The following is a 19,530-nucleotide window of genomic DNA, read 5'->3' as shown; positions in this document are numbered from 1 at the left end:
TGTTCGTGCTTAGATTTGACTGGCATTGCCAGCCACACCGTGACTAAATGCGGCAACCGCCTAGGCAAGCAAAAAATGGGCGATGCTGAAAAGTTTGCAAGAATCTAACTGGAAATTCTCGAATGTGGCTACAGCGAAGCATCCCGTCCACGGCGGTTGCCCTGCTTAGCTCCTATCGGTGCACATTTGCGGACCCCGAGAAGCGCGCGAAAAGGAGCGTGCGCGCGCGCGCGCCCCGTTCGCGCGAAGTGAGCGCCGTCCCATCGGCTCTCTTTCCAGCGCCGTGAGACACAGAAGGGGCGCGCCGCGGCTGCCGACGAACGGGCCGATCAGTTGATGCTCGCGCGCCGGACGCTTCGGACGTGTCGCGTTCTCTGGGCGCTCTGCCGCGCTGCTCGCCTCATGCCGCCGCCCGCTCGGCACGGAACCTGATCGCAGCGGACTCGTGTGCTGTCAGTCGTCCGACGGTTGCTGCTGCTGCGTCGTACTGTAATAATTTTACGGCGATGTCACCTACACAGTGCTGCTTCTTTTCTTGCTGTCAAGACGTGTGAAGCGACGGTCTCTTCAACACTTGCTTCTCTTCGATTCTGACTTCAAGAGTTGCGCAGAAAGTTTGCTAGTTTCGAACTTGCCTTCATCGAGGATCGCCGAACAAAAAGTGAAATGCGCACCAAATGTTTACCCTTAAATGCTTCGAAGCGCGGTTAAAACCAATGACGAGCGAAGCAGTTGTTCTTATAACAGACAGTGGACGTCAGTGTGACCAACGACGCGGCGAAAAGAGGAGACTTCTGTTGTCACAAGCCGAGATCGGTAAGTGCTGAACTTTGTTTTTCGTCCATTCTTGACTCGATAGGCGCGAGTGGTGTTGTAAAGGAGTTTTGTCGGGAAGGCGCGCCTTTTAAAATATCATTAAAGATCTTTTTCCGTGAAAATTACGCGTTCATTTTGAATTTGTGCGGTGTTTGACTTTCACATGCTTTGTGCGAAGCCGCATGGCAAGTGATGCCCGATGCGCATTTTTTTTTTTTTTGCAATTTCGTATCTTACTGACGAGAACAAAGCATTTGCTGGCAGTTTCATTTCATCAAGGAAGACCATGCCTTAACTTTTATCAGCGTGATATTGTTTTCTTTACCTGTGGTTCGTAAATGAATATATATAAGTCACGGAGAATGAGTTTGCTTCAAAGAAACCATGTGACCAAGTGCACCTGATACACGGAAATAAACAGCAGATATGTCAGATTACATTTCAGCAGATTAATTATGCACTCGGAGGAATTTCATCTTGTAATAAATCACTTACTTTTTGCTTTCATGTCCGATGAGAGCTCGCTTACGAAGCAAAATATATGTTTAAAGAAAAGGTACGGTATAAAAGAATTTACAATTTTTGCCACAAAGATATTAAAAAACTTCGAGCATGATAATTTCTTATTTGGGCTCATGAGTTATGATAGGTTTTCGGCATAACCGCTATACTCTTGAGTAAAAGAACAATCAGCCAAGAGATCACGACATGTCTTATAGGTCATTTGCTAGGATTATAAAAGCGCCTTTCAAATTCTTGCAGTTTTGTTTTCACCTTTCTCGCTGTTTGAACCACGCGCCAAGGCTCGGGTGTCTTGGCAGGTGCGTGCCGCAAGCATTGTCCACGATGGATTTAAAACGTATTTTCTTTTCTAATTGGTTTATTTCGCTGAGTACTAAATACGTAGTTACTTCCTTTTCAAATTACAACAGACCAACCGCACCTTCGAGTTATTTCCTCACAATTACTTGAGTTCATGCTAGGAAGCGATGATTCTAATTTGGAGACGCAAGATGTTTCAACCCGCATGTAATAAATAAATCTGACTTCGGCCTCTTTTTGAACTGTCAGGTGTGACAAGATTTAGTGAACACAGGCGTAGACTGCTCCTCTCCCGTTATCCTTTACGCAAGGCTACTCCAATAGAAATGCGGGAGTGAAAAGCATTCCGAGAGCGAATAAAAGACGTACGAGTACAAAAGTTCACCGCACGAAAGGACCCGCAGTACACGCCAAAGCATCCTTTATGAATGCATGCGGGGTTATCACAACGAAAACAAGATTGTGAAAAGCAGCAGAGTGCTCTTATTTGACGTGAAATGAAGAACTGAAAGATAACTGAAAACGAACAGTCAATTGCGCACAAAGTGCAAATCAAGGTTTGGTAGCACAGCGTACGATTAACTACGAAAAAAAAAAAAAAACAGGCGCAAAGACCTCGTACGAAATTTCCAAAAAACCCAACACGCCGTGTTGTATGGGTGTTCGGTAGACACTCAATTCTCCGCTCGAACCAAACAGACTGCTACCTGTGGCGCGTTTCTTGTTCTGTGCCTTTTTGTGATGGAGTTAGTGTGTTTGGCTTCACAAAGTACTATTTCTGTCTTTGTTAGATATCTCGCCTGAGCACATTTGTACTCTTGGTTACTTTATTGTAGTTTTTCTGACAAAACGCGTTATATGTATAATAGCGCGTCGAGGCGTACTCTATGCGCAGTTTTTTTTTTATAAATATAGCGGCTGACATTAATCCGAATGGGGAGCTTCATTTTTATAGATCAATCTGAAGGAACTGTGAGGCTTAATTGCCATCATCTAAACAAGTTTAGCGGAGACCGGGGCACATAATTTGGTTAGTGGGAAACACACATTAGGGTGTCATAGTTCCGTATTTCTCAATACCCTTTTATGTAGCAGTCAGGAAAGATTGCGTACTAAATAAAATAGGTTTGGGTTGGTGTCTATAGTATAATGTAACTATGTGCCATCTTAAGAAAAGTTTTTTTGGTATTTATGAGATCAGTGGCTTCTGAATACTGTGTAACGAAAATCGATGCGCGATCTTGGAAGGGCGACGTCGGAAGAAATCGAGCTGGAGCGCGATAAAATTGAGTTTTCTTGATTGCTGAGGGAGCAGACTTGCTACATTTTGGCACATCCTGAATATCGCGGTCAAAATACTATTATTCGACTTTCGAGCGAAGCTTATTTACTTTTTTAGCATGAGTAGAGGATACACATTGGCCAGCAAGTTCACTTCATTAGCTGATGGGGCGATGAATATTTCATTGTAGCTTCTACTGGGGCTTTTTAGCTTGGAATTGTAATACTCAGGGGCTTCCAAGCGTCATTTTCGTAGCTGTTTTGCCTGCCATAGTTCATAAATTATGTAAATAAAAAAATTTCGTTTCGATTATATCACAAAATTGGCGGAAAGTTTTGTTTTCTTTTAAACAATTTCAAGGTCACTTACCATGTCAAGGTTACAATTAAACGTCGATTTGTACCTTAACATGGTCAGTGACCTTCAACTTGTCAGGTATCACGCCTGACCAGATAAACTTTAGTCGAACTATAGACTATTTACTGTCTTTTCAATACAAAAAGCAGTCGCTGTTCTGCCGGCCGCGGGAAAATCTCCAGGAACCCAACTTTGATTGGATGCGCAGAGCTGCAAGAGGAAAATTCGTGTTTTATTTTTCAAGGTCCCTCATTCTTTCAGCGCCAAGTTTTTCACTGGGTGCTGGGCTGACCCGTCGCTCGCCAATTAATGATCAGCTGCAGCGGTGGGGTGGGAGTAATTCCTTAGCTATTTTTGTGGCCCTTATCGGCAAGAGAACTGCAGAGTCCAAAGCCTGAAAACTCTCAACACACGAGGCTCGACACAGCCGAAAGAGCGAGTAGCCGGTGAGCGACAGTTGTCGCCCAAGTACAACGAAAGCTTCTTAAGCTTTCCCGAAGTGGTCCACAGCTTCTGCACAGGTGTCCCCAAGTGTCGAGCTCGCTGAACGAATCTACCGCCCACTGTGTTTATTTGTTTCCCATACTAGCTCTGCCTTCTTTTGCTTTTTTGTTTCTTTTTGGCTCTAAATACACTCCAACTTGACTAGACTTGGCGTGAGGGCCAGTGTGCTAAAATTTTGCATCGGGGGATACGTCGAGCCGATTCATGATGAGTTTCATGATGATGCAGTTCCGGGGAGGTGGCCGAGCGTTTGGGCGCTGCATTTTTAGTTGTCTGTGTCTGCGCTGTCAAAGATAGAGCCTAAGTGCCTGCTTGCTGAAAAAGAGGAGAAATAACTATGTTTGCAACGCCACTACACTAAGCCTAAGGGCAGAGTTTCACATTAAGATTACCTCTAAAAAATTGCCCACATACGTCTCTGCAAAATTTGATGATTTTAACCCTGCGAGTGAGCAAATCAGAGTAGCAAAATGTTACAGGGGACCGATTTCTACCCTCGGCATGATGACAACATTGTCCTTCCATGGACTTAATAGTGAGAAACTTCTCTTGTTAATCAATAACCCACAAAACCGCTCATCTGACCACTTTGAGTGAGCGATGCTCCAGACACCCCGTCTTGTTATACTTATAGGACCCTTAGTTTTCGAGAAAAACTAGATTTTGTCCGATCCTCTAATCCCGAACATATTTCTTAAAAATCAGGTTAAACCCGAGTTTTACCGGAAATTTCGCTTTCTAGAAAGCGCAGTTTTACGCTATACAAGGCTGAACATAGCGCATGAAGATTAACCGTTGTTTTGTGCTTATTGCAGAAGGGTGTTTAAAGTTAATTCATGATATTAAACTCCTTTAAATTGCTGTTCATGGTGCTGCTTAATTTCATGATGCCATCTCCTGCCCATCAAGATTTCCTAGCAGTTTAACTAATCACTCTAACGATCTCATGTAGGCATTCATTATCAAGCAATTTTTTACTCTCGACCTTTATTTAATACCACCAAACTGGGGTCTTTAAAGTAATAAAGTGAATTCGATAACTGGGATTTGAAAGCGACAGGGCAGAATAAAGAAAAACGGCAGAGACGCTTAAAACTGCTTACGCGTGAGATTGAGAAAAGAATGAAGTGCTGAGTCATGTTGCGTTGCAGAGTGGCTGTCAGTCATGAGTTGTGACTATGACTACAAGGCATGACTGCATACTTTTGTGCAAACTTTATACACCTTACGTTACATTACTTGTAAACGGCTGAGTCATGCTACGGTGCTGAAGCAGGCTGTTGTGTCATGCTTAGTTGCAGAAGGACTGTGAGTGATGAATATGATTACGTGTCATGACTACGCATACTTTGTACGAAGTCTGTACGCCTTACATTACGTTACTTCTAAAGTCCTGAGGCACGATACGTTGTAGAATGACAATGCTTGCGATTAATGACTTTTATAAATCACAGTAATTACGTTTCATCTTTCGTTACTATACATGGTCGCTTAGATGTGTTGTGACATCGCACACCGGCGTACTGGATCATCCGGCTTTCGTGCCGTAGACGGCGGCGGAGGCCTGTGCTAATGTGGCTTATAATGCTTTTGCATTAAAAGTACTGAATAGAGGTCTTTTGTAATCAATGTATAAAGCGCTACCCTCGCTGACAATACCTTGGTCCAAGGCTCTTGTGTACTTATAATGGGCGCTGTGGTGTCGAAATAATGTTTTCCTAGTGTACCTACAAAGACAGGCCGGCCTTGCGAGACACGGAAGGGCGGTGCAACGGATGGAAATTAATGCGATAAAATAATTTCAAGAATTAAAAAGTGAAATATCTTATTCCGTCAAAAGCTTTTAGTACGCCTTACTTTTTCATATCGCTTTCCAAAATAACGAGCAAAGATAGAGTATTTTATGCGCTGCACAAAAAAAAAGACAAGTTCTCTTTTGATGCAAAAAATTAACTGGTACCACCTATAATAACATTTTTTTTTCTATATGAAGATTTGTACCTGAATTTGCTACCCCCCCAGAATTCCAGAAAAAAAAAACTACCGAAAACAAAGGGTCTTGCGCATACTCTGTAACGAGGATTCCACCTTTGAAAGGTGATGCTGCACTATTATTCAGGTCACGTCAATATGACGGCCTGGGTTGGCTGTGGGCCGGACATTTTATACTGCAGTGGGTGCATTTTGAAGTTTGTTTCGGCAGCATTATGCTGCCGCGGTTTTTTCTACGTCGTCGTTTGTCTTCAGAAAGGTCCCTGTGAGCGTCCTCGAAGGGTGAGACAGCTTTATGGATGGTGCGTCTCCCAGCTTCACGAGAGGAGGCCAGAGCGGGCCACTGATTGTGATTAATGTGACAGGTACCGTGGAAGTTTTCAAGTTATTCTTCTTCCTGTTCTTTGGTGTCTTCCTGCTGTGGCGGTTAGAAGGTTCAGAAGAATAGTATCATAAACTCTTCGAATAAAAATTCACGCTTTATTTTAGGCGTGATTTACGAACCCAGCTAAAAATATTCAGTTCATATCTAGTACATGTATTGAAAGAGCTTATTGTTTTGAGAAGTAAAATTGCAAATGCGGAAAATCACATGGCACAGGGCCAGGTACAGATTAAGTGTATATCACAGGTGCTCGAACTGCGTGGTCGTTTGCATGATGGTGAATGGGGCATTGTTTTACAGCGCTAATTTCAGCGAGGTGGTACTCTTTAGAGCGGTTGGTGAGCCTTGTAAAACTTGGCAAGCTTAAATTAGCATCCTGCTTCGGTTACCACGAAAATATTTCGATTAAGTTCATCAACATTGGAGGGAATAAGCGCCAGAGTTTGTTCTTAGGCAATCTGGGAATAACGTTTAACACTGAACACTAATACGAGGAGAGGACAGGCAACCGCCGCCTCTTATCTAGAAATTTTCTGGCGGAAAAAAAATTTTCACTGCCGTTATTTTTGACAAATAACTGAATGCAAAAAAAAGGACATTCTTGCTTGAGCGTGCTTACTGGAAGTCCTACTTAACCAAAATTCCTGGACGATATCAGAACATAGCGCACATCATAGAGAAGTACACACTCGCCAACTCGCATGGGATGGGGGACATCATTCGGTTAACGAGGAGGCGAACACGACAGTCGAGGTGTACGACAAATCACGTCACCGGTGACGGCACCGCCGTTTTCTGCGGATGAGCTTCTGGAAGCCTCCCAGTTATCGCCGTAAAAAAAAAAGAGAAAACAATTTCGTTATCAACAAAATGGAAAGCCACGGACCCTTGATTGCGGGAGGTGTCTTCTGGCATATCGCGTTCCCTTGCATGCATGCACGAAGCAACACGAGCAGATAAGAATGGTCCAGCAAGACGGCACGGCCTTTTATGCCCACGGTCCCACGACTGGCTGCTATTCCGAGCGTCTGGTTTATGGGGCACGCTCTTTCACGCCGCCAAAGCCTGGAAAAGAGAAACCCTAGAGAAAACCGCTTTCAAGCGAAACGCGCGTCCGCACGTGAACAAACAGAAGCTAGCCGATTGGAATTCCCGTGTCTGTGCTACCCGCGCTGTGCCATTTTCCGTCATTTGACTGACACCTTGCCTACAGGCGAACGCAAAGGGTGCGTCAGTTAAGGTTCCTAGAAGTAGTTAGCCAGAAAGGCACGCTCGTGCCGCTACTGATTGCATGCCACGGAGGCAAAGCTAATATACCAGTGCGCAAGTTGCAGCTCACCGTTTCCGGTGCTCGGGCCGATGAGTGTGCCTTGTGGACATATGGAGCGCGTCACTGCTCGGTGAAGCGTAAACTAGGTGTGGTAGGTAGTCATGCTTGCGTTAAAAGGACACGCGAGGCAATATCGTGAGTAGAAAACTCCTCTTTCCAGCTATGGCTTGCACTCTGATCACATTGTCGGTGACGCTGAGTGTCGCCCGGTTATTATCTGTGAGGAAAATGAGCAGTGAGGGAGAGTTTTTGTGGGTATTTTCCTTTAATACAAAAAACTGCAGGGGACGCTTAAACTGCCCCATAAGGGAACGATGCGGTAGCGTTAATAGGTTCATTCCAACATATGCGGCATTGGTCGTTCTCTGATTTACCCGGCAGTTCTCATACCACTCCCGGGGCAGTGGTGCAGCGGTTAATCGATTCCCCACTGCCTTGCTACCAAGCCAGGTGCCGTCAACGGTGGGCCTGCGAGAACGAGGTTGTTCATCCCGAGCAACATCTCGCACGTAATCATTAATTTACCTTCCACCTGCCATGGTGGGCAGTTTGGTCACAATCCGCTGGTCTGGTTATGATCAGGTCACAAGGTCACGTGACCTAGGTGGCCTGTCTGCACCCTAGGTTGGTTCTCTGGAGATTTTTCGGGGACTTTTCACTCACGGCTAAAGACGCGGATGCCGATGACGACACCGACACCGGCTTTTCTGCGACATGAGGCCATTAACGCTGTCGACATAGAAGGCAGCGCACGTGCGTATAATTTAAAAGTAGAATCATCGGCGTGACCTATCATTATGAGGGATTTCGGCGGCAGTTAACCTCACTTCAAGTATCACATTGCAAAGTTAGAATTTGCCTTGCTTGAGGGACGCATCTTTGATGGCATACATTATAAAAGTGATGCAATTCCTTGTATTCTGCATTTTAACCTTCCTCCCAGGCAGATATATGCTCCATATTTAAAGAGCTTGTGATTTTTACATGGCTTCGGAAAAAAATACGCACAGTGTATTTACATTTCTCGGTATATTTTAGCTATGCATGAAAGCTATTTAACCTGTGCACTGTACATACCACCCGAAAAGTGTTTAACAGAAGGAAAATCAGGGTCGCAGTAAGAGGTTCTATTTCTCTTTGTCAGAGCTACTATGGCAAAAAAAGAAACACCATTCATTATGTTTTAGGGAGAAAAACTCGCTCTGTACACCGCATGTTTTAGACAACACTTTAGAATGCTGGAACTGTTTGGCTCCCTTCTCGCGAGCATCTCGTTTTCGCTTTGCCGCCATTCACAACTCCAGATTCTAAAACTCCCTTTCTTCAGCTTCGCGTTTGCGAACACCACGCAATCCACGCGCATCTGTCTCCTCGCCTCTAACTCCCGTTTCCAAACGTCGGTGGTCTCATGCTAGCGTCGTTTCGCATCGGTCTGTGGTTCTTGAATAAAGAAATCCCCTGGCTTCTTTTCGTCGCGTCCGATTTCCCTTCTTTTACTTTTATGTTTCTCGGGTTTGTCGGCATTCGCTGGGTCTTTTTATTCGCTCGAGCAGCCACCCGTCGTTCGCTGATCTGGTTTTCATGGTGTCCTGGCCTTGCCGCGGCGTTTTCCGTTTTGAAATCTGCTCATTTTCTACCGCGCGAACACATTTGGATATCTGGGAGGCATTTGGTTTGCTGCCACTTGAAGACATGTGATGCATGCGCGCTCTACCCGCAAATCTGATTTGGTTTGGTTTGGTTTTATGGGGCTTAACGTCCCAATGCGACTTAGGTTATGAGGGACGCCGTAATGAAGGGTTCCGGATAGTTTCGACTACCTGGGGTTCTTTAACGTGCACTGACATCGCAGGGTACACGGGTCTCTAGTATTTCGCCTCCATCGAAATGCGACCACAGTGGCCGAGATCAAACCCACGCCTTTAGAGTCAGCAGCCGAGCACCGTAACCGAGGAGCCTCCGCGGCGGCTAGAATCCGGGCCACATACATTAAACGCCTCACCTGATTCAGTGCCTCAAAGTATATATGGCGTTCTTATGCTTAGCATGAGCAGACGGTCTCGACTTCCGTGAAGTTAGAGCTTCCATCAAAGCTCAGCTTAAGCTGAGGCTTAGTTCCATAGACGTCTTGGGGTTTTAGCGAAGGGATACCAACTCGGAGCCGCACATATGATGGCTGACACACTTGGCGACGCTTTGTTAAATCTTGTCCGAGAAAATAAGACTTGTTTCAATTCCGCCTCAGAATTCAATCAGTGGGTCGTGTTTTTTTTCTTTTCTCGGCGTGTTTCTCTAAGAAAAATTATTCGCGTCGTCAGTATTCCTGCAATCCGGTTGTCCAATAGCTTGTGCGTGCAGTTTCAATCAAATACATGCAGCAACTCCGCTCTGATTGCAGTGGGTGTGACCTTGAGTGCTATAGGTGTACTGTCTAGAGCAGAGCCGGTAAGTAATGACTCTCCAGCAAAGCGCAAGCTATTTTACTGCGCGGCGGCTTGTTTCCTATCTTCGCATATTAGCCTATCTGTTACGCAAAAGGTCATCGCGATATCTCTTTCTCGTATTCGGCCCTCTGATGTCACGGCTATTGTGTTTCCGACGTAACTAGTTACAATGGGGTTTATTGTGCGCTCATCTGTCCACGAAATGCGCAGAAAAGCAGCTTCTAGCACGCTCCAATATCCTTGGCCTCATGTTTGACGCACTGAGTTAATGAAAACAATAACTAGAAAATAAGGCTTACACAAAAAATGGTTATTCGAGCGTTATCTTCTTGCGCACCTATTTTTACCCATGGTCTTTATTTGGTACCCAGGCTGTTATCTTTTGCTGTCATTTTATTTCGCATTCCTTGGAATATTATGCTTGCTCAGTCTGCTAATGGGCTGTGATAAACGCTTGCCTTGGCTCTAATAAAAAGAATCCATGTCAGGGAGCTCTTTTTCATGAATCACCTGTGCGTCATGTCCTAATTAGGGCGACCGCCATGAGCTGATGGCGTTCACGTACGTACGTATACCGCTTATCCAACGTGTATAGCTCTCATACTGTTTCCTAATGCCTCGTGCGCAATAAACGGGTTGCTGAGCGGTTGTTGTCGTCAAACCGTGGCACCGCCGTTTGATGACATTACAATGATTGAAGTGCTAGGGACTCGTGACAAAACCCAAACTTCCACCGTGCAGCTGCGCAACGGGACACAGCTGCGCCCTGGCTCTCCCAAAGTTTTGTTGCCGAAAATATAAGAACGGCTTTGTGCGCGGCCCCTTCACGGCTTCTACTTTATTCGCGTTATCCTGGCGACAAGCGCAGCTACAACTCTGGAGAACTCCAAACGGAATCGGTTCGCAACTGCAAACGCCCAGCCATAACCCGGGGCACATTTGGTGTGGTTACGATGGTCGAGATATGGTCGAGCGGATTCCAAAAAAGAAAACAAAAACAAAACCGAAACAATCATAACGCTTCCTAGAAGCAGGATGGAGGCGGTGCTCCAGGCTCCAAGTGATAGCACTGTGGTGCAGGCTGAAGCGACGATGGCCAGGACGATAAGTGAGATGGATTGCCGTTTTTGCCGGCATAAGCGGTGTTTTAGTGTTTTCTACCCAACGAAGAAGACGAGGAAAGTCAAGCCCACGGGTTTCTGCTGCCTCTCTGCGACCGATGTGCCTGCTTCTCAGTGAGGGCAAAAGAAAACAGATTGACCAGGCAGAGGCCAGGCGGCAAACACTTCCAGGCGGTGTACGCATCTGTTGTGTGCCTGCTGACTGGCCGTTTCAAAGAGTCGTTTGGACCATGCCGCTGCCTACTGCGAGCCTTTCGATGAGCGATTTTGGCGCGAAACTCGCGCCAAATGTCCACGCCGCCAGGGGTGCTGATGAGGCGATTTTCCCAGCTGCAGCTGCCGCACCGCCATCACTTATAAAATCCGTTTGGTTACGCTTATAGTGAGGCCTGTAATGTGAGATCATTTTTTTTTTCCATTTCGCCGCTGAGCAAATGATTATGTTCAAGCAGTCGGGCTAATAAGCGACGCCTACGCTGCGCCCTAAGAGTTCGTTTTGTTGCGGAGAAGAGGCGAATTAGAGAACGAAACTTGTAAGCTGTAGAGAACGCCTCTTTTTCCATCGTGGATTTTATCACGCTGGTGCTCGGTAATTAATGAGAACAGTTCATATATACAGATCCTCTGACAAAACTGAAGTGGTCATTTCTCGTGTTGAACGAAATATTAAAAAAATGGCCTAACAGTATTCTTTCAGTACCTCCACACCCCGGCCACTACAAAGCTGTAGTTTAGGAATTGTAACTTAGTAACAGCGCTTACATCGGATGGGAACTTAACAGCGTGATAACTTCCTAAGTACATGGGCGAAAAAAAAAGTTAGAGGGAAATGAAACCTGTCTTTCGTATTTATACACGTTTGCGCAGGAACCCGTTTGTGCAGGAACAACTTCGCGCTAGTATGCTTCTATTAGAAGTTCCACACCTTTAAACTTCATTAACAGGAACAGATCTCGTTTTCTGCACTTTTCAAACGTCACGAGTGGTATGTTTCTCACTGTGCTGGCGCGAAATTGCAGTGTTGTATGTCTACTGGCCTAGTTGCGCTCTTTAAAGACTTTGCTCTTCAAGGGACAATTTCAAGACGAAATCCTAGCCTATAGCTTCGTAATGATTGTTTGACCAACGAGGGTCCAATAACCACTTGCTGTTTCGAAAAAAAAAAGAAAACTCAAATAAAGTTTCTTCTGTACTAAAGATTCCGCAGTTGCAGGCTTTAATGCATTGTAAATTAGTTACCAAGCATACTTCAACTACATCTCTTTCGAAGCTGTGGGGCGTTGGCAGCCATGAAGGCGAAATGGGTGCTCTAGATCCTTCGCAACTACCAACACTTACTTGGCGCATAACTCGAGCGGCCTGCAGCGCAGCTGTAAAGAAACGGCCGCCTGTAACCGGTGCTTTCCATGAATTGCAGCAACCCGCAGAGGAACAGTATAACAGTTGATCAGGAGTGATGGCGGCTAGTGAACGATGGCTGCTGTAAAGGAGTGCGTCTTGTCGACGGCTCGAGAGTGCGTAATTGGTAATAGATTGCAGTAACTCAAGGTTAATATAGTGGGGCGTTGTAAACGGGGTCGTAAAAGGGAGCAAGGTTGCGATAAAGGAGACACGTCCACTTATTACTATAGTGAGCAGGCGCTCGAAAAATATAAAAGAAGGCGAGGAAGGCTCGCCAGTATGTCTCGAGGTTCAAAACGGAGCCGATAAAATGTGGGCGTAAAGAAAAAAAATCTAGAGGCGCCGCGAATTTTCGCTTACGACTTTGACTGAGGGTGTCTGTGCCGTTATGTTCGGCAGAGGAGTGGAAGCGTTACAGTAACGCAAGCGCGAAGTGGGGCTGTGGTTAGAGGCTTTATTTTGTTGTTTTGTTTGTTCGTGTTGTTGCTTAGAAACTGCCGAGCTAATCCTTCAGCGTGCGTAGACGCTGTCAGCTTTATATAGGCGAGATAAGAATGAAGACAGAAGGGTTATAAATCTGCAAAAAATGTATCTAGTACGCATTTTCTAGATATATTTAGAGGGTGTACTTTCACTCTAAGGAAAGAGGCGCGAAGGGATAACGATCAGTATCGCAGATATTTTTGTGTGTTTGAGATCAGACAAGATACTCGGTTTTCCTAATACCGATTTTATACAGCCTTATCTGCTGGGCTTCAACACTGGGGACGATCGGCCCAAGTTAGGCTTAGCCTTCTGGATGCGCGCCAGAGAACTGAAAGCAATGTGGTCGATTTTTCATTGTCTGCAAAACCATCGCGAGGTGGTAAAGAATGAACCAATGAATTTATTTTTTCCTTACTTTTTGCGATTAATATTTCAGCTGAATATAGTGGAATAGCCGGATATTCCGTCGAAGAAAGCCGTAGAGCTAAGCTCAGGCAATATCTGAACCGATTTAAATTCTGGAACAATAAACGAAACTTAGCGAGAAGGCCGTACACTGGTGCACATTTTTTTTTTTACTTTCTTAATTCCTTGCGAAACTTTCGGTTGTACTGTACACCTCATGCTCATAACCCTTATGCACGCAAGGAAATTCTCAGTTTTTTTCATTAAACCTGAGTGAATTATTCTTAATAATGTTCGGCACTTGTTACAGAGGCCCAGGCTGGCATATGCGAAACAAAAGCTTAGGGGTGACCGATTGGATTTATGCGGAAGAAATGCAGCACAATTTACTCTCACTCAACGAAGTATTGCAATTCTGTTTCAATTCCTATTTTTATTTCAGCGTCTTTCAGTGGTCAATGCATTCTAATTCTCATTCTGTTCGAACACTTGTCCTATTTCAAATCAGTTTTCCAATTATGGTTCTATTCTTATTGCATTTCTGCTCGTAATAGTCCTAAATTCTTTTTTTGCTGAATAATTTTCAGCCATTGTCATTTCTGTGCAGTTATATTTACACAGACCCCTCCCTTCTCTCCCCTACAATTAGAGAGGAGTCCTTGCCTCTTTCCATCGGTCACCTGCCAACCGTGGCATTCCTCCTCAACGCCAGCTGCCACCTGTCACATTTGGAAGGTGGAACTTGGCATGACGCCGACGCCGGGGAAGTTGTGTCTTCATGTCCTACTAATGATATCGAGTTAACTAATTAGTGAGACTCATCGCGTTTGGATGTGAACGCCTTTCGGGACTCCAGAACTGACACGTCAGCAACGATAGATGATACATTGCCACCCAGTTCTTCCCTCATCTCATTGTCGCTTAAAAGTGCTCACAAGAGGCGAAGCTCTGGCCATTAATTTCATTTCGGGGTAAAGTCGATGCGAAATAATTGGTCTCGGTAGGACGGTTTTGCCACAAATTAGATTCTAGTGAACCAGAGAAGAGTCCATTGAAAGGTTAACAGATTTTAGCGTCAGGCACTTTATCTGTGACAATGACTCTCTCCCTGTTGTCCAGTGGCCGAAAAAAACATTTAGGGCAGCTAGTCTCCTTTTAAGAGGGCAATGCTAGCGGTGTGCTCTGGATCCATTGCGCACAGAAGGAGGTTGTTGAAGACGACGACATCCAAAGCACAGCTTGAAAGATTGGCAGTTACACACGCGGGATGTTCGACTGCGGTAATGGCTTAGTGGTCTAATGCAATGGATAGAAAATCTAATTTGTTCGCGCTGTCGTGGGTTCGAATGCCGCTCCCAGCCGTAAAGTGTTTGATTTACTGATTACGTCCTCTGCCCACGTCACACTCTCACAGCTCCTGCTCCACTTGCCCTCTCCGGCAGCGATGTCCATGCTGTGGCAGCTTCTCAGCACCGTCGGTTGTAACGGACTTTAAAATTTGTCGGCGTGCTGTGATTTATCCTGGGCGGTCACATGACACCTGTGGAATCATCACTTTCTCGACCAGTCAGGCAATTTTCCGACATCCGCTGGAGGATTCGGTCTTTGGTGGGAAGGCGCTCCAACTCTATCGGATTATAATTTGCATGAATAAGAAGACGGTGGTTTTACGCTTCCGGAGAGACTCCGCTAGGAGCTTTTGCGGTTCTTATGGGCCACTGTAAAAGCGTAGCGCAAAAAGACGAGGACTCAGAAAAAGACAGACACACAAAGTGCTTTTATCCTTGCAATATAAACCAACAAGCCCAAGCGACTACCCTTCTGAGACATCCTTCTTTCGGGAACAGAGCAAGTTCCTTGGGCAGAGGTCTTGTCCCTGTCTTGTCTGCCGCCCACGGGCGTGCTAGGGTTGTTTTCCCGCTGGCCTTGATTAGCAACCAATTCTCCGCACCCCACCTTTTCATTCGCCGTTCTCTTTTCCTTTCTTCTGACGACCCATGGTATAATTACATAATGCATGCAACGTCGGCATATTCTTTTAATTTTCGCGTTTGCACTCTCTTTACAGGTCTCTCCAGCGTAAATGAATTCCTTATTTCAGGATTGTATTTTCTGACGAACAGTTCGTGCTTGTTGCTTAAATGAGTGCACTGGACTTTTTTCTGATCTGTGTGAGTGCATGGTCCCGCCTCTCTTGCACACTTTTTTTTTTCACTTCCACTTAATTTGTTCTTAGTTTTCCTTGTACAGAAAACTAAAAGGTCAAGGACAAAAGGTACGGTGTACCTGATTGGGTACCTAAACCTTTAACTTAGTTTGGAAATAACAAAATTTTCATCTAAAAACAAAACTACACAGTTAGAGCACAAAGAATTCTAATGGAGCAATAAAAAAAATAGTGCTAATAATAGCATATCACAGCAACTCACACGTAATACATCAAGTAGGACAAGAAATGTACATCTTTGCAAAATAAAAGATTACTTGCATCACTCATCTCTGAAGGGCTTTTAGTTAGAGGTTACAATGGTAAACAGAAATTCATCAAATAAAATGCGGCACTAATTACAGGATGGTACAACAGGTTACTCAGAATACGTCAAGTAGAACAACACATCTTGCACGAAAACAGATCATTTTTATTATTGATTTCCGAAGTGATTACCAATTAAAGGCAGCAATAACACAGCAAAACATTAGGACATATCAAACAGTGGGACTTCGCTCGAACATCTTGGTTGAGGAAGTTTAAATTGCAGCGGTAATTTCTCCACTTTGATTTATAATACAATGTATTAAGTATTTAACACTTTGCAGACCATAATTTGTCCTATGACGTGGCACTCTTTATTTAATTACTCAAGAAAATATTTAATTCCTCTCAAGGTACGTTTGTTCGAAGAAAGCACGGTTACGTCTCCTTTCCAGATGAATGTCCATTGCAAGTTTATTAGTATATTGTTACAGGTTCTATTGACAAAGGCTATTTACATAGGCAGGTCGACTCGAGCTTGGTGTGTCAGCTGCAGGATACTGAACTTCTTCTTTTTCTGCGTGCGCACTTCTTCATTGTTCCTTCAGGAACCATGCGTAGCGCGTGACAATATAAATTATCCATATGAAATACGGTGTGCTTTTCGAAGAACTCTCTGAGTGAAGCCCCGCAATTGAGCCTTCTGTAACTTTGGTGGCTTTCTTTTGAAGTACTGTTAATGCTTTGATATTATTTGAAGTATTAATTCCCCATATTAATATGCAGTAATTTCGGTTTCGAAGCTTCCACAAGGCGCCTGTTTCTTTCGCTAACTTTAACTCTAAGTTGTTTACATGCTCGTTCGACGATAAAAATTCGTTAAAATGTCCACCTAGAAATTGAATGGATGATGTTGACTGTATAGTTTCATTACGATAGTGCAAGCTAGAACCTGTGCCTACAAAGACATTTTTCGGTCCGAAAAAACAGCATACTTCGTTTTCTTAGATTTTTTGTTGGATTGTACGCACCAAATTGTACATGCAGTTTTAATATGCTCACTCAGCTGCGTGAAGATTGCCAACTTTCGAGACAAGGGATTCTTGTGGGTCTCTTCTGTACAGGTTTAGTGGCTCTTGAAATTATTCTTTTCATGCCAAGTGAAGCATCGTACGTACTTCGTCGTACTTTAAGGGCAGGCAACTTTCAGGGCCTGACAAGATAATTTCATTGCGCTAGATATTAAATTTGTAATGCAATGCTCTTTTTGATGTGAGCAATCGCGATCGCCTGTTGACAAAGTTTCTGCGCCAGTCGTCAGCGCAGTTGGCTTATTACACAGACTGCAAGCTTTTGTCTTGGTCATGAAATAAATGGTTTTGCTCACTGCGGCTTGTATTCGGAATGAGAAGTAGGGCTGATTTGTACGAACACGAACGAGCTCAAGCGCTGAAAAAAAATGCGCAGAACACAAGGCATTCACCTGCATATTTTTCCCTCGTTGTTTCCACTGAGTTTGGTTTATTGGTTTATTGGCGTTTAACGTCCCAAAGCGACTCAGGCTATGAGGGACGCCGTAGTGAAGGGCTCCGGAAATTTCGACCACCTGCGGTTCTTTAACGTGCACTGACATCGCACAGTACACGGACCTCTAGAATTTCGCCTCCATCGAAATTCGGCCGCCGCGGCCGGGATCGAACACGCGTCTTTCGGGCCAGCAGCCGAGCGCCGTAACCACTGAGCCACCGCGGCGGGTTGGTTTCCTCTGAGATCCAGCATCGAATTAGCTCTCCCCCCCCCCCCCCCCCTTCTCAGAGGCTAATTTTATAACTGCGCTCATAGCAAACTCGTAGCTATTTCTGAGGGTGGTGATAAAGCCAACAGATATTTCCTTCTTTCAGATGAATTTATTTAACTCGTCATACAGCAACATCGGTGTTTTTCACGTTACCTACCGAACACGAGGAATAACTTTTTTTTAATAGCTTGGTAGCGCGTCTTTGGACACAATCATAATTATTGTTTTCCTAACAATTCGAGTTCATTCGGGGTTTTCGACGTCATATGCACTTTTGAAAAAATAATGTTATCCTATAATCCCTCGATTGTTCATTTGACCTGTCCAGATGTTTCGACATTGCATTTTCTAACAGCTGCGGCGCTTTGTACCAACTTTCATATAAGCCAGTAAAAAAATGACTGGTATTTCGTGTTCAGAAACGAAATCGTTTTTTGGAGGCCTGCATAGACTATCAAGACGGAATTTGTTTTTTTTTTTTTTAAACAGGAATGGCGGCCGGAATTTGCAACGGTTGACGCTTAACATTCGCGGCCCAAAGTTGACTCGCGTTGAACGGTTGGGTTCTGCGCAGGCGATGTGTTTACCGACGGCTGGCGCGAATAAATTTAGCTGCTGACCAGCGTACACAAACACACACTCGTATTTCCCTCCCCTGCAGCCGGTGCCCGTATCACCGCGCGCAGCTGGTTTCCGTGAAAAGCATCGCACAACCGGACGCCTTCCCTCTCTATGCCCGCCTCTCCTTCCTCTCGCGTCCCTAGCCAAACATCGAGAAGGACGCCAGGAGACCGCGGAAAGGGCGATTGTAATACTTTGGAGCGGACTGCGTCATGCCTGACATTCCCACTGGTGGATGTTTGTAGTAATAGGGAGACGAAATTTTTCTTTTCGTTACATCATCTTCTCCCAAATTGTTTAACGGTCTCAGGCACCCTTGAAAGTTTTTGTTAGGCCCCAGAATTTTTGTATTGTGATATTTAAACCGTTGCTCGTGCTTATAAAGTCATTTACTAAGAAGGGAATAATTACTCATTGACATCCACCCAAGCACATACGGCTACAAAGGAAAGCTATACGGCTTTCTCAGAAACTTCGTAGTTAAAGCAAAATTCGTCCTGGTCCGGGGTTTGAACCCGGGACTACCGCTTCACCTGAGCAGGCGCTCTACCAGTTGAGCTAACCGGGACGGCAAGCTTATGGCAGGGCGAGAGCGAATTGATCAATAACTCGAAGTGGGAGCAGTGTTGGTCAAATGTTTAGCAAACAGAAAAGAGAAAAAATAATGCGCAAGGCATTAGTAAACAAGGATTACCATATGGAATTAGGTTATGTCGGTATAATGACTTAAGCTCGTTTTCTTTTTTTCGCCCAATGGCTTTTAGTTTCGCTTTGATTAGGCGAACAGTGACAATGACATGAAAATTTTGGTTGATGTCCCATGCGGTGGACAATAACAGCGATGTAATAGCTGTTCGTTCATTGCCTCTCATCCAGCTACTTAAGTCGGTAGGAGCGGGAGTTAAGGGAATCAAGACGATGCAGTAATTGAATCACAGTTTTTGTGTACCTTGCGGGGCCTCAACTCGACTTGTGACGCCACAGCCACAATTTTGGTTCATAGGCCGTAACAGCAACTACATGATAAAAAAAGTCATAATTATTTATGGCGGTAAGCAAATTCTAGGTAGGTATCCATTCTTACTAATAACTTGCACATCATTCCGAAGAATGTGCCCGCAAATAGTTTGTCGCTTCTATCCTTTAACAATTAGCTGATCTTCGGCGAGGTTGAATTTCCGTGAAGAGCTTTGTTAAATTCCAGTCCTTTTCATTAGCCTCTAGGTCTCTGCCTTATCTGCGAACACTTCAAAGATATAAATGTTATAGACTTACAACCCTGAGGATACCTGG

General features: G+C 44.7%; 1 protein-coding gene across 3 annotated transcripts in view; it reads left to right on the top strand.

Annotated features, from left to right (window-relative positions):
• Nucleotides 1-333: 333 nt before the first annotated feature.
• The window catches only part of LOC149343214 (calcitonin gene-related peptide type 1 receptor-like), a 310,843-nt gene continuing 291,646 nt past the window's right edge, over nt 334-19,530 (top strand). For all 3 annotated transcript variants that reach the window (XM_089545761.1, XM_089545758.1, XM_089545759.1), the window contains exon 1: nt 334-816. The gene's annotated coding sequence lies outside the window, so the exon portion shown is untranslated. The remainder of the gene's footprint in view (nt 817-19,530) is intronic.

Source organism: Amblyomma mixtum, chromosome 5, assembly GCF_055824585.1.
Source record: "Amblyomma mixtum isolate Tamu chromosome 5, ASM5582458v1, whole genome shotgun sequence".
Lineage (NCBI taxonomy): Eukaryota > Metazoa > Arthropoda > Arachnida > Ixodida > Ixodidae > Amblyomma > Amblyomma mixtum.
This window is presented reverse-complemented; position numbering and strand designations above follow the sequence as displayed.